Genomic DNA, 16,767 nt, shown 5'->3' with positions numbered 1-16,767 from the left:
TAGATTATTCGACTTCAATAATACAGATAACATCTCCATGTCTGGAACTGAAAATTACTACCCATCCACTGGAGCCTGAGAGTTTTACATACAGTGGTGGGAGGTTAAGAAGGAAGAACAAAAACCAGGAAAAGCCACACAGATAAAGCACCTGACTGCTGACACCATCACTGGCCTCACTCCAATCCACTCTCAGCAGTGAGATCAGTGTTTTGTAAAACACAGATATGGTCGTGTTACTCCTCGGTTGAGACCCCTTCAGTGGCTTTCCCTGCTTTATTACCCCCAGATGTTTTATTTTCATGGCCCACTAGACCCTGGGTTGTCTGGCTGCAGCCTCCTTCTCTTTGGGCTTTGGCCGTGTTTCCTTCCAGTTCTAGAAACCCAGTGCACCCTCTCTTGCTTGCTCTAAAAGCTGCCTATGACTGGCTTGATTTTCTGTCATCTGTTAGGTGACAGCTTATCCACATTTGCTTAGAGGGACCTCCTCTGAACACTTCTTCACTACATCAGGGCTCCTGATATGTGCACTCTCATACCATCTGGTCTTTAGAGCCTTTATTACAATTTTACAATTAAATGTTTATTTGTGTGATTATTATATCAGTTTCTGTCTCCTGGTTAACCTGCAAGATCCATGTAGTCAGAGATCACATCCATCTTGTTCTTTGCTCTGTTCCTTATGCCTGGTTCAGTGGAGGTACTAATGAAGACTTACTGAATAAAAGAATGAATACATGTCATTTGCAAAAAGTAAGACCAACTTTAGTACATTTCATGTTCCTATGACTGACTGGTGAGATGCAGCCCCTTATATTTTTCTTCCTGGTACTTGGAAGACATTTGTCAGCCTCCCTTCCAGCTGTGCTCTGGGGTATACAGATGTGCTCTGACCTACAAAACACAGGAGTGATGCGAGCTCCTTCCAGACCTGGCAACAGAACATCCGGTCCAATCTTCTGTACCACTCTGATCCCCAGCACTGTGGTGGGAGGCTGAAGACTCCAAGCTGTGAGACCCCCTAGGGCCAGGAGCCCATGCCCCCGAGTTACCTCTTGAAGAGGCATCACCTAAAAACACCATGTTTCACTTACGTGATAAAATAAAATTTTATTAGGGCAAGCTGCTTTAATTTGGGTTTTTATTACAGTATGGTTAGTTACACTTACTAGTATAATTGCTGGGATCACTAATGTGCTTCTCCACCTGGATGTAAAGCTAAGCTCGTAGCACTGAGGTAGACCACTGAGGTTTCAGTGTTCACCTGCCTAAAGTTAAAATCCTGACATTTACCCCAAAGAAGACTGATTAAAGAAGAAAGTAACGTTTTTTATTTAGTTCTCCTGGGTGCTTCCTCACATCTTAGTCAAAGGGGAGGAAGTTCTCAAAGTCTAGGATGCAAGGAAGGTAAAATATACAGAAAATATCTAAACACGTCAAAAAACGAGATGAGGATGGGAGAATAATGGCCCCTCACCAGAGCTCATTGTCCTGGTGGGCCCAAATCTGGGGCTCAGATCCCCAAGACCGGCTCCCTCTCCTTTCATGGAAGTACAACAGGGAATCTAGTTTAAAAAGGCATAACGTATCATATAACTCCCCTCCTTAAGCCCTTCAGAGGTTTCTTTGACCTTTGTAATAAAATCCAAGATCCTCACATGATCATATAATCGTCTCTGTCCCTGCCTTCTACTCTGTCTCCTCTTCTTCTTCATCCCACATACACCTACTCTTTCAGCTTCTGGAATTTCCACCTTTACAACCTCTGAATATGCTGTTCCTTCTGGTTAATTCCCACCTAGTCTTCAGTTCTCAGCTTGTCAGGCACTTCTTTAAGAAAGGATTTCCCAATCTCTAGAATAGGACACAATCTTGACTGATTGCTCACTACAAATTTCTTGTCACATGTCCCAAAATCTGGCACTAGTAAGTTTTCAAAAATCATTTAAGGGCTGGAGATATAGCTCAGTTGGTAGAGTGTTTGCCTTGCAAGCACAAGGTCCTGGGTTCAATCCCCAGCGCCGCAAAAAAAAAAAAAAAATCATTTAATTGATGGGATGGAATCAAACTAAACTAAAAAGCTTCTTCTCAGCAAAGGAAACAATCAATAACATGAAGAGAGAGCCTACAGAATGGAAGAAAATCTTTACCACATGTACCTCAGATAATCTCTAGGATATATAAATAACCCCCAAAAACTAATACCATAAAAACAAATAACCCAATCAATAAATGGGCTAAGGAACTGAACAGACACTTATAGAAGAAGAAATACAATCAATCAACAAATAAATGAAAAAATGTTCAATATCTCTAGCAATTAGAGAAATGCAAATTAAAACTTCACTGAGATTCCATATCACTCTAATAGGAATGGCAATTATGAAGAATATAAGCAACAATAAATGTTGATGAGGGTGTGGAGAAAAAGGTACACTCATACATTGATGGTGGAATTACAAAATGGTGCAATCACTCTGGAAAGCAGTAGGGAGATTCCTCAGAAAACTTGGAATGGAACCATCATTTGACCCAGTTATCCCACTCCTTGCTATATACCCAAAGGACTTAAAATCAGTATACTACAGTGATACAGCCACATCAATGTTTACAGCAGCTCAATTCACAATAGCTAAGCTATGGAACCAACCTAGATGTCTTTCAATAGATGAATGAATAAAGAAAATGTGGTGTATATACACACTGGAATACCACTCTGCCATAAAGAAGAATGAAATTATGGCAATTGCTTATAAATGGAAGGAGCTGGAGAATATTATGCTAAGCAAAATAAGCCAATCCCAAAGAACCGTAGGCTGAATGTTTTCTCTGATATGCGGATGCTAATTTACAATAAGGAGTGGAGTTCTAGGGAAGAATAGAGGTACTGTGGATTAGACAGAGGGGAGTGAAGGGAGGGTAGGGGATATGGGGCTAGGAAGGATAGTAGAATGAATCGGACATTATTACCCTATGTGCATATGTGATTACGGACCAGTGTGAATCTACATCATGTACAACCAGGAAAATGAGAAGTTATACTCCATTTATGTATAATGTGTCAAAATGCATACTACTGTCATATATAACTGATTAGAACAAATAAAAAAATAATTGATGAGTTAGAAAGCCATGGGAGTCTAAAGAGTAACAAATAACTGAAATACTCTTGAACAGAACTTTATGGTCTTCAATGTTCTAGCTAATGACAGATCCTTACTCCTTTAGGTAGGACCATGGGACAATCCCCAGCTATATTCCACATGATAACTGGGACTTATACAATGAACATTTTGTAAAGAGGACTAAAATGAAAATGAATAAAAAGTACATTCTTGGTTTACTTTCAGGTAACTAAAGGTCAACATGTGAAGGAAAAAAAAATTAGTCACAAGCGGTCCTAGAGAGATCTTCATATGATACAATGTTACAAAACAAAGCTTCAGCTACGTGCAACATCATGAATGGGTTTCACATGAAATAATGAAGGAAAGAAGCTGGAGAGCACATATTGTATAATTCCAGTTATTTGAAGTTCAAAACTGTCAAAATTAATATACGGTGATAGAGGTCGGAAGGATGGTTACCTCTGAAGGATGTGGAAGAGGGCTGCTGTGTAGTTGGGAAGGTTGTATGTACATGTGAGCGCATACATATGGAAACTTCATTAGGCTGCACACCATGATCTGCATTTTACTGTTTGAAAGTAGAAACTGCAATGGCTCTCACAGTTGGGGACAAAGCCTAAATTGCAAGTCATACAAAACTCTTGTTATCCAGACCCCTAGATGTCCTCATCTCAATTCCTGATGCCCCACATTCACACACAGTGCTCCAGTCACACAGTTCTCATCCATTGCCACCTTCATGATTTTGTGTTCATTCTTCTCTCTGACTGGAGAGGAATAGGCCTGCTATCCACCTGACACCTTCCTACCCACCAGGTGTGCTAGTCAGCATCATAGTACTATAACAAAATACTTGAGATGGCTTAAAATGAGGAAAGCCTTATTTTGGGTCATGGTTTCAGAGTTTTCAGTGCATGGTTGGTCAGCCCAGTTGCTTTGGGGCCTGTGGAGAGGCAGTACCTCATGGCGGTAGTGTGTGACAGATGCTGCTCACTTCATGGTGGCTAGGAAGTCAAAAGGAGTGGGAGAGGGAAGAGAATGTAGGACCCCAATGACCCCTTCAAGTGCACACCCCCATGTGACCAGAAAACTTCAAAGTAGTTAAGTTAAAACTTAACTTCAAGAACCCATACATTTATCATAAATTATTAAGAATTTACAAATGAAATACGATCATTTTCTGATTAGGCATGTAGCAAGTTACTAATTAAATGTGACACAACAGATTGTAAAACAATTGACAATTTAAATACACAAGTTCTAAGAAAGATGCTTACCAACATGATTTTTAAAAATACTTATAGAATCTATAAAATGTAGAAGACAGCACCATAGACACAAACATATTAATACAGATATATTAAATCAACTTCTAGTTGACCTTTTGTTTTTTATGAAAATATTCTAACAAAGCACTCATAATGTTTCCTGAAATTCTTTGGTGTTTATCAATCAAAGCTTGAACAGCATTCTTTGTCTTTTCAGCTAATTCTTCTGCTGTTCTCTTTGGATCACGTGGAATGGGATCATCTAAATAGGTTTGTAACGTCACTGGAAAACCATCATACATTGGAGCAAACAGATAACGGAATTTTTCATAAAGCCACCTAAATAAACTTGCTCCTCTAAGTGATCTACATTCTTCTTGAATATTTTGTGTAAATATAGGAATAATGGGCACTTTTGTATCATCAATTGTAACCTGCGCAAAGGTTTTTTGATTACCCCATATGATGTTGTAGTTTTCATCACTAAGCTGGGCTTCTTGAACTCCACCTGACGAAATAGCTAATAAGGGACCACTCTTCAGAATTTCAACACATTTTTCTCTTGGTCCATGTAGAGCACAAAATACATCAAGTAATAAACTAAACCCTGGAATTTTAAAGACAAAGTGATCAGTTACTACTTAGCAAGTTCTATCTTTGTGGATAAAAATTTTAGCCATGAAGTAGTAAAAAAACCTATGGGAATAATTACATGATAAAAAATTGTAACTGCTGGTCCTTCCTTTGGTAATTTTTCCATCCCATGAACTGCATAACCAGCACCATCCTGATTTTCTGGCTTTCTCATGTAATTAGCCATGCCAAACTGCCGCAGGTTCATCCCACAGAGTTGCCACTGTTTTTCCTGCACCATCCCATAAATTATGAGAATAAGCTCTTTTAATATGTTTTCCCTCTTATACATGTACAAGAAAATAAGAGTAAGGTAGAGAAGAAAGATAGTTAAATAAGGAAGTATTAAAAGAATTAGTGGTATAAAAACCTCAAGAAATAGTTTGCAAAATTCATATAGCCCTCCAGTTGCTCCACACCAAACCATTCTTCGAGTATGTGAATCAGGTCATGTAGGGTATAGAATCCCGTACTGAAGCACAGGTTTGTTTTTTGTCTTTCATTTTTCTTTAGGTGAAAATGACAAAATTCTATCCCTGTCTTCACTGCCACAGCAGGTCTTTAATTTTGACACAGAAATTACATAAATATCTTCTCCCAAGCTTCAGTGTATATATTCTCAGACGGGGAAAGATAGGGGCGGCTCGCCTTCACCTTCCAGCCGCAGCAGGAATTCAGAGGCTCAACAGCGAGGTGACAGGGACAGATTCTCAGGGCCAGTTTCCCATAAGCAATCAGTGAGGAGGAAGTCCTGGCGGCACTGGCCTCCCCTGCGTAGTTTTCATTCCTCTTCTAATTTACAACAACTGGCACTCTGTATTATAGTGGAATTTTTAGATGTCTGCTTTCCCCAAGCTTCTAGAAGGCAGAATCTTGCATAAATTAGCTCTGTATCCTGAGCTCCTGGCCTAGTGCCCATCAAAGAGAAGGTGCCTGACAAATATTTGTCGAACTTGAATAGAAAAAAAAAAAAAATAGAGATATAATGCGTGACAAAGACTATATTACAGTTTTAAAAATGTTTGATTTAAAGAAACAAATCTTTTAGAGCATAAGAAGCTGAAGACAGGCAAATCAAAATGAATAGCTTAGGAGGCTTGGGTTGTGGCTCAGTGGTAGAGTGCTTGCCTAGCACCTATGAGGCCCTGGGTTCGATCCTCAGCAGCACATAAAAATAAAATAAAGGTATTGTGTCCACCTACAACTAAAATAAATATATATATGATGTTAAAAAATGAATAGCCTAATTACCAAAAATAAGTTTTTTTAAAAAATTTAAAGTCCAACTTTAAAAAAGATAAATAGGTTAAATTTAATAGGAAGATAAACAACAATGATTGCAATTATGGAGTCTATGTTGGTGGGCGTAGGACATGAGATAGGATATTCACAGCAATAATAGTGATAACAGCTAATTGTGGTATCCAACATTGATTGAGTGCTATTTACTAGAAATTTGCATTCATTATCTGATTTAATCTTAACAGTAACCCACTGAAGGTCTGCCATTATTCTCTGTTTTATCAGTTTGGAAACTGATCCAAGAGGGTAACTTGTTGGAGGCACACAGATAGGATGTGGTAGAATTCAGATCTAAACCAGGCCCATGACACTTCAGAGCCGGGGCAGAGGGACTATGGCAAGGATCCCTCTCAAAAGAGCCTCTTGGAGCCCGCATCATGGTGGATGACAAGTAGAAAAGGGACACAGCCTGTTTCCCCTGTGTCTACCCATAGAATTTAAACCTCCACCACTACTAGAGAGCTACCCCTGGGAAAGAGTGCCTCAGAGACCCAAGGGTTTGGAAAGTAGCCTCAAAACAGGCCCATTACGAAACCACATGTGGCACTGTGTAGTGATTTCCTGTAAGGTATTCATCTTAGTACACATTAGGACACAACAGAACCACCCTGGAGGAACCCACAGGATGAAAGATCTGAAGAAATAGCTACTGGTGTCCACGTGCAAAAAAAAAAAAGATTGATGGGAAGAAAGAAAACACCAGAACTCACCAGTCTTATGACAGATACATGGGTCCTATAGCAATCCACAACAAACATTCTGGTAAACGCCCTGGCACAGCAAATACCATCTGGTTTATTTTGGGCAGATCTTGGGTATAGTATATTTGGTGTGGCTTCCTAGGGTTTTGGGTATTGGAGAATGTGTCCATTTTCTTCGTCTCCCTCCTGACTGGCTGAAGTGAAAATCATCTCTCTGGCCAAAGCAGACCACCATGGGGAGAACCACCAGCCTCACGGAGGCTCTTCATGTGGTTTGTTCCTAGCCACAACACTTAACTGAAAAGGATGTGTAATGACGGGCCCCAAAATGAACATGTGTATCGCTGGCACTTTTACCAATCATGTTGCCAGATTTTTTTTTATATGTTATTCCTCAAGGTAGCTTCCAAAACCAACATTTCCAGGGTGTCCTGCTACTCTGTAATATAACTAAGTTTTTTTTCAGGTCATAGGGGAAGGCAAACAGACACATTTTTTACATTGACAGGTCTAAAAAAATAACAATGCACAGCCTGTACTATACAATAGGGCCTTGTATTTTTACAGCTAAGCTGCATTAAAATATAGTGAGTGGATCTAGACTAAATCAATTTAATGACCTCAGGTGAGGACCCAGGGGGATGTCCATTCTTACAGCAAGTTCCGACCATTCAGCCTCAGCCACAGTTTAGCACTGGGCCCCATCAACATCTCTAAAATGTTAATGTGAAATGTGTATGTTTTACCTCTTAGAGAAAGGACAGTTCCTGGACTTAAAGAAAGAGCCGATTTTATATGCAAATGCTAATTCTATTTTAACCACAACAAATGGGCTTAATCAAACATTTTATAAGCATTATTCAGTCAGAATGCAGAATCATACATGATGTACATTTTGGGCAACAACAAGTAGTGTAAACCACCATGACAGGAACTTCGAGATTGGATTCTCCATAATATAATGTGTGTTTCTTTTTAATTTGGCTTTTCTAGTAAGGAACCATTTCTGGCTACCAATAATTCATGTTTCAATACTTTCCCCCATATTCTGCAGTTTTAGATTCTTACATACACTACATTACAGTAATGATGGGGAAGGAGAGGGGACATTTAGTGGGGAAGACTATAAAGAATAGAGAAGGAAGGGTAATGAGGACATAGACGGAAATACTGGGAAAGGGGGCAAAGTCAAGTACAGCTAACCAACAATATCAGGGACAGGGCACTTGCTACCAAGGCAGGGGGCAGATGTGATATGCCATTTAGAAGGAAGGTCACTGGAGGTTTTTCGTTCATTTTTCAAATGTGGTAGAACATAAAAATGAAGCCATAAATACCTTGTGCTGTGTTAGCAGCCTAAAAGTAATCAATACTAATATTGAGCAGCTTCAGGGCAATGCAGAAACTAGCAGGAACTTGATGTCAGCTCAGAGTGGAGACTGCTAATGGCTAGAAAATTACTCAATAGTCTCCATCCAAACCATCCCAGAATTCAACAAGAAGAAAGTCATTCATCCTCAGCAGACAACTTTCCAGTGTAAATAGTACTATCAGATAAAACCTGACCAACCAATTTATTATTAACTTAGCTAATTAGAAATATAAATTATTTTAACATTCTACCATAAATAATGCTCAGTCAGGTAGCAGTAGTAATTTTAGTACCATTATAGTTCTATTATGTTTATTTTTAAAAGAATCCTATTTCACTTATAAGTCATATTTTATAAGTATATTTCCACAAAATTGTGAGGGGCAAAGAAGGTGATTCATTTGTGTTAACGAAAGAATGTCATATTCAGCAAAACAATGTTTAAAAATATTCATTTGATTGTAATAATTTTTTATTTTTATTGATTTATTTTCATGGTACTGGGCGTTGAACCCAGAGCCTTGCACACAGTATGCAAATACTCTACCATTGAGCTCCATCTCCAACCTAACACAACGTTTTTAATAGATGAACCAATCATACAACTTCATAGACAGCTGACTGTGTCTTCAGTTCAAATACATACTAGGCCCCAGGAAAAATGGCAGAAGTTTAGCACCAAAATCTTCATAGCAGTAGTGTCATCTGGGGAGCTTCAGAATTCTGCTAGTCCCAGGTCACACCCCAGGCTAAGGACATCAGAGACGGTGGAAGTGAGACCAGGCTCCACTAGTTTTAAAGTTCCCCAGGTGATTCCAATTTGCAGTCAAAGTTCACAACAGTTGTCAAAAAGGAAAGTAAAATCACCTCCAACGATCTGTCCTTAACTGAATCTTTTGGATCTTTTAAGTCTGGATCAATTGCTTAGGAAACAATAGTGAGAACTTTTAGTTAAGTGTGTAAGACTGAATATATAAGCTCATATCTGTTTATTTTCCAGCCCCTAAACTGCCAGTGAAGCAGTAAAAATGTTACTAACCCACGAGGACAAAGAAATTGGGAAGGAGGTGAACTTGATTCAAGGTAGACTTGGAAGAGAGAGAGCACACAGACAGTGGTAAGTGACTTAGAGATGAGGAAGCCACCATGTGGCATGCAATTGAGTGCCACAGCATCTCAGAAATGACCAGGACAACTGTGGGTCAGGGTACATAGTAGAGCTCAGTGGGAAAAGTGGTTGAAAGTTTGTATAGGAGCAATTTAGTGCTTTGGATTTCTTCCTCAATCAATTTCAGCGAGGTGACTGATCTCTCCCTCACCTCCAAGGAATAGGTAGATCCTAAATAAAATGAAACAGAAAGCTACCAAAACCAAGGACCCCAGAAACAGAAGAGGTTTGTGTTGGTTAAACCCTGCCCCCCACAACTGTGCAAAGGAAGTGTCTCAGCCCCTTTTAACAAATCGGAAACACACAGCTAACATCATAGGGGAAAAACAATTCCTTTCCAAGGCAATCGAGTGACTCCATGCCTGAATTTAACTGCAGGTTCTTTGACAACTTACAGCGGGGTGGAGGGGATATATTTTTCTGTCTTCTAGAATTTTATTTCCTAATTAAAAATATAGAGGGTTGCAAAAAAAAAAAAAAAAAAAGATACCTAGTACAGGACTTTTTTATGCTACAAATAATGAGAAATTCCCCAAAACTTTGTTTATATGGGTTTTATCTACTGCTGTTTAGACGTTAAACCTAAAAATAACATGTAACAAAACCATTACATGTTAACAAAGTTACATATTTTTATATCTTTAAAAACCATATTTTCAAAAACAACAAAAATAGTGAATGGCATTGTTTCAAATTTTTTGCTCAATAGAAGGCAGGTAGCTTCTCTTATTTCCTTTTAGATTTAGTCTGTTGTGATATCACCCCTCAAGCAGTCACTATGCACCTCACGAAAATAAGAACCAGAAAGGCAGACTATGTACAGTCATGTCACTTAACTCTGGGGATGCATTCTGAGAAATGTGTCCTTAGGTGTCTTGTCCATTATGTGTACATCATAAGTATATTTACACAAACCTAGATGGTTCAGGTCCATCTCTGGATGCTACCTCTTAATACAAACAAGAGGCATGGTGAACATGGTATTTGTGAGGCTGCTGGCAGTGTAGCACAGTATGCTACCGTTCAGTAAACAACTTTTAATAAGTAGAAGTACACCCTAAAATGATGATAGAAAGTATAGTATAGTAAATAGCTAAACCAGAAGTCTTGATGATCATGTGTACAGTTCAAGAACTGCTGCTGTACTGGTTCACACACACAGAAGGAACTGGGAATTCAGAATTTATCCTACGATTACTTTTGAATAGCAAAAATATATTGCATTATATTTTGGTTAAAAGCATTAACCAAGTACTTCTTTGTAAATAGCATATAATATAAATATATACTAAATTATACAAATAGAAAATTTAAAAATTTAAAATGCATTATTATTTTTATAAGCCTGTTTCATCATTTTTTTATTTAAAATGTGCTAAGAACTTTAAAAGAATCAGAACTTTCTTGAGTTCTACATCTGTTAGCAGAGAAAAACATAATATTGAACATTTTGTCATTTCTAATACTAATGGCTAATATTTTTGAGCCCTTCTCTGTGCCTGGACTGTTCCAAATGCTTTCTACTTGTTCCCCCACTGAGTCCTCACAATGGTGCGAGGGGGTGGTACTGAAGACCAGAGAGGGTCAAATAACTTGCCCAAGGCAGGACTGTTAGCATTTGGACCCAGGCAGAGTCTAACCAGTGCCCCTGCTCCAAACCACAAGTGAATAACTAATCCTCCTCTCCTGCTTGGCAGAATACAATGCAAATAAGGAGAGGGAAAACACAAATCAGAAAGGCTTTTAAGATTATGTTGGGCCCATAATGTAGCTGGGGGTCTATGATTCTGCCTTCTGTTGCCTTTACATTGTGGGTTCCTTCAGGGCAGAGTTCTGCTTACTGCAGTTGTGTTATTTATTCATTTGGAAAATAACACCCTATGTGTGAAGTGCTTCAGGGTTGGGAGATCAGATGGTAGTTTTTAAGGACTTTTTTCCCTGGGGAGGTATGTCACAAGAAATTCTCATAAAGGCAATATGTCCCCCATCTTCATTATGCAAATCTGATTGCCTTAGTCTTCCTTCAGTAACTTATAAAAAACTGTGACATTAGTATACAAGTTGGTACAAAAAGGGAAAATAGGTCACTTTCCCAAAGCCCACAGAGGGCTTTGTGGACAGAGGGCTGATGTTATTATATCCAGATGTGGTACCAGTCTTTAGTCCAGGGAGGTAGCAAGGTACTATTAGGTGATTTAAAATATATATTACTATTGTAATTATACGAGATAGTATGCAAAACCATAATAATAATAGTAATAGTAGTAATAATAGGAAGAGGATGAGGAGATGGAAGAGGAGAAGATGGAAGAGGAGGAAGAGGAGGATGAGGAAGAGAAGGAAGAGGAGAAGGAGGAAGAGGAGGAGGAGAGGAGGAAGAGTCACCGCTCATGGGAAAAGTTATGTTTGCAGCAGAACTATTATTACTTCCTGGTAGACCAGAGCTGATTTGGAAATTGTTCTTTACATTTCTGCTCAAACTGATATCCTAGTTATCAGAGAAGCAAAGGAAGAGTTACAGGTATTTTTCCTGAAGTATCACAACACATCTACTAGCTAAACATTTTTCTTCAGCTGGGGAACTCAGGAGTGAAGAGACCAGTACTCTGATGAACAAAACCAGGACCTCTTCCTACTTGTGCAAACTTTTTAAAGCTTACTCAAACTTTACAACTTTTATCACATAATAATATAAATATTTAATACAAGGGTAAAATTGTGACTCAACAGTAACACACAGAAAAGTATTTTTACTTCAAGTGAAAGATGCAGATCACATCTTTGATTCAACATAAGAAAACCTGGATTTTGAATACCTTCCTGGGATTTAGTCTCTTGGGTAACAAAAGCTGGCATGATTACATGTAGCCCATATAATTTAATAGGTACACAATGATATGAAAACACCACTAAAATGTGAAATGACCTTGCCCTACCAAAAAAATCTTTCATTTTGTAATTTCCTGAGTTCTTTTCACATTGAGATGTCAAAGTTGAAGTTTTAATTTTAAAAAATATATGTTCACAGTTAAAATACCTAAGATAAGGTCCCACTCATAAAAATAACAGTTTAACATACACTTGTTAATAACATGGTAAAGATTTATTTAACAGTTTCATATTCTTCACTATTGGAAATATGATCGGGAATAATTCTTTTGTTAGGCTTTAATTTTTATTTATAAGTACTGATCTCATGGCACTCAACTTCAACGATGAAAACTGTTTTATCTATTTTTACATTAGAAATTCTAACCTTCCTAAAAAAATAAACAAAGCAATTATTCTATATACAATTTATCCTTCAATGTAACAGTTCTCCAAAGGCAGTAAGAAAAGCATATTTTCTTAGAGGAAATGTATCCTAAAATACATTTAAAATAAAAATTCTGATTTTAGAGTGAGATAAAAAGGGAAGGAAGAAGAGGGGCCTGATTTCACTTTCATAAATTCAAATACTATTATCTCCTTTAATAGGTAATAAGCTCCAGGCATCAGGCTGGATTTCCTATCATTTGAGGCTTATTATGAAGAAAATTGGTCTCATGCCTCCTTTCTTTCCTTCCTCCCTTCCTTTCTTTTTCCTCCCTCTTTCTCTTCTATCTCTCTCTTTCCCCTCCTACAGAAGTTTGCTGTTTATATGAAATATCAGTGTCGACTCGTTTACTTTCATTCTTTGGAAGTGGCTCCCAACACATCCATTTTTTATTGAACACCTGAACGCAACAGGGAAGCTGCTTCTTATTGTTAGAAGATTCTAACAATATCTTGTTACTGGAAATGGCCTTTTGGAAATTGGAAATGGGGGACACAGAATTCATTACTTGGGTGAATATCCTGAAGACATGATAGAGCTCACTTATGCCTTATTTTCAAAACTACAAGCCACATTAATAACTTTCTGAAACAACCTTTGAAATCCTGACAACAATCCAAATAACCGTCCTAGCTCTCTGAAGGTCTTTGAAAGAGAGGAAGGGGCAGTAAGGGGTAATGTTTGAGGGTTAGGCTCTGTTACTCAATAAGCCCCATCCGAAGATACACTAATGCAATAAAGTGGGGAACATTTTTTATCTGGAAAAAGATATAATCACAGTCTTAAAATATATTCTTTCAAAGTCTGAATTCCAGCTCCATCACTTACTATTTATGAGCCTTTAGACAAGTTTACTAACTTACTTGAGCTTCAATTTCCTCATTGGAAAACACAGGCATAAAAAAGGCAATGATTTCACAGGGTTCAGTGAGGCAATTCATGTAAGGTGTTCAGTTTAGTGTCTGTCACACAGAAAGGATTCAATCAATCATGATTTATAATTAACAATGCTCTTAGTGTTTTCTTTTGGGACACCCATGATTTTCCATTAGAATGCATGATTCTACAAGTTTACTTATGAAAGCATGTTTCTTTTTAGAAAAGATTCAATTAGGTTTTCCAACAGTCACAGCAGTTAAAATTTAATCAGAAAAATACAGAAAATACCTTGAAAGTAATAAGAATACCTTCAGCAGAAGCTCATCCCAGCAGAATAATTACTACACAGATGAAAGGCATGTAACTAGCAGTGGTCAAAGATCATGGATAGCAGTTAGCACAATAAATTCAATACAGCTTTCATGTGTTAGGAATATTTATACTGTATATAAATTACTTCAAGGATACAGACTAGGGAAGTAACCTGGGGAAAAGGATAAGAGAGAAAAAACTTTGTATAAATTTGAAAGGAAATCTGGAAAAAATAATGAATACTTCTACTGTAAGAACACTCACTACACAAATAAGAAGTCAGATGTCAGATCAGGAGAGAGCCTAGAAACCTCCTCAATACTGCTGAGAAACTATCATAGCAACCACAAAAACACTCCGCCTCATCTAATAGAATATATTATTTTTCTTAAACTATAGTCATATTTCAAGACATTAAATACTTATTGTTTTTATATTATTAATATCACACCTCAAAGTATAGTCATAGCATATTTTATGTTAACATTATTCAATAGCATCACTATTCTAGTTCAGAAAGTTTTATTTTAAAAGAAAGAATATATGATAATTTTCTATTTGGTTTCTGGTACCTATCTTATCAAAGTAAGAGTTTGTTTTCTTTTTAACTTAAAAAAAATTAAATACGCATAATGCTTCCTGTTGCCATTCTACTACCATACTATGGTTCATTTTTTAACACATGCACAGTATAATCCTCAATTTGCAGAGGTGAATCAGATTGCTAACTGAAGGTTTTGAAAAGGAAATGATCAACCGAGTCCTTGAATAAGTATCCCATATGTTTCATATCCATATTCTTACTACTTTATTCACTGAACACCTTTCACAGAATAAAACTTTAAGGAACATAAACTTGTGGCAAGAGAAGACAGAATATTCTGAAATTATGCTTTGAAATAAAATCATTTCCTTAACACCAGGAGATTTAATGCTACCATTTCACCATGAAAATAATCACAGATGAATGTTCTGACCAGGACTAATTATCTTTGAAGTTCCCTAAGTTCAAGAAAAATGGTACTTGACAAAATTTTACCTTATCAAAAGGTTACATAGAAAACAACTTGTGGGCAAAGCCCAATCTTTTTCGGTTAATATCTAAAGTCAAGCTGTAACCTTAAGCAAAATTTAAAAGTATACAAAAATCATGTTAGGACAACCTAAATTTGAGAGTTTGACCTTTCATCCTTATTTTACAGTTAGCAAGATGATGGAATAACTTCTGGGTGACAGTAGGCATTTAGTAATCAGAATCAGAATAGTCATTGTGTGTGCTTTTTTCCTTGTGATTGTTTTATGACATGTGTTCAAATTCTGTAGCAAAAATTGCAGCTGTAAAAACAAATTTTATAGCTGATACAGAACACCCAAAATAAATATAATAAGCTCAGAAGAACATTTGCTTGCACCTGGATGAGTCCTGTGGGCTGTTTGGATGTTGGAACATTAAAAATTGAAGACTGTTCAGTGATCTGGGAGCCCCCATCCAATCAACAATATTAAACAGAGGCTTAGCACATGCTGTTCCTACTGCCTGGAAAACCTTTTGCTCCCTCTGCCTAGTTCACGCCAACTCATCCTTCGTCTTGGCTGATGTGCTATTTCCTTGGGGGCAAGGTATCTGACTTGCCAGATTCAAACCTTCCCAGTACTGCATGTACCTTTTCTCCACAGCACTTGCCCCAGTTCCAACTTCACATTATAAAGTGTGTTTATTGGCTCAGTTCTCTCCCATTCAACTGCAAGCCTCAGGAGGGAAAGGGCCATGAGTGTGTTCTCACCATTGCAGCCCCAGAAACTAGGGCAGAACTGGGCACATACTTCAACATGTGTTTATGAAGGATGACAGAGACAGGGAGAAGTCATTATTACTTAGCTAGTTATTACTGGTCAGTTAGGTAATGATGATGATCAGCCTTCTACCTCAGAACCAAGCCCAGGAGAGTGGCGTACCATCCACTGATCTTCCTTGGTTTCCTTCTAACTTATATCTCCTTCCCCTTAAAGCATCTTGCTGCAGGGAACACGGATGGAGAAAGAGAAGTCGGGACTGGCGTGGAGATCTCCGTCCCTTCCATCTTGGCCTTCTAGCTCTTGCATTTATCCCAAACATGCTTTACCCTCCTGGACCTCACACCTTGCTTTTGGGCAATACAATTAGTACTGGTACTCACATTTCAATAAGGGCTCTCTGGGGGCAGGGTCATAACCCAAAGAGTGGCTTCACAGCACTGCAGCAGCCTTACAGAATGGGCCTGGGTACGGGGCACAGCAAAACCCCCAGGGTCCGCACCAACATGCAGGCATTCAGGGGTAAAGAGACTGCTTGGTCCTTGACTAGGAAAGGGGCAAGGGCTGACAGAGGCCAGGAGGAGCCGGCCAGGAGAAACAGCAGGAGGAAGCAGCCCTCAGAGTACGCAGCCAGTCCTGTTCTTCCAGAGGACAGTCAGAATCATCTGGCTCCTAAGTTCTGCTCTGTGGCCTGTTCAAACTCAAGTGTTACTATGTGTTTCCTGACACAAGCCGATTGTGAAGAAATTAAAGATGGCCAAAGCAGTGCAAATGTAAAGGGGCTTTTAAATTTTTCATTAATAGGCTTTTTTTTTTTTAAAGAGAAGTTTTAGTCTCACGGAAAAACTCAGCAGAAAGTACAGAGAATTTCCATATGCTGTCCTTCTACCAGTT

The 16,767-nt window shown here is 38.2% G+C and overlaps 1 protein-coding gene and 1 pseudogene across 1 annotated transcript in view; both read right to left on the bottom strand.

Annotated features, from left to right (window-relative positions):
• Positions 1-16,767, bottom strand: part of Scfd2 (sec1 family domain containing 2) — a 372,739-nt gene that overhangs the window by 153,401 nt on the left and 202,571 nt on the right. The window lies entirely within an intron of this gene.
• LOC124994881 (transmembrane protein 68-like) lies at positions 4,577-5,156 on the bottom strand (annotated as a pseudogene).

The sequence above is a fragment of the Sciurus carolinensis genome, chromosome 10 (genome assembly GCF_902686445.1).
Source record: "Sciurus carolinensis chromosome 10, mSciCar1.2, whole genome shotgun sequence".
NCBI lineage: Eukaryota > Metazoa > Chordata > Mammalia > Rodentia > Sciuridae > Sciurus > Sciurus carolinensis.
The sequence above is the reverse complement of the archived record's forward strand: the minus strand, read 5'-3'. Positions and strand labels throughout refer to the sequence as shown.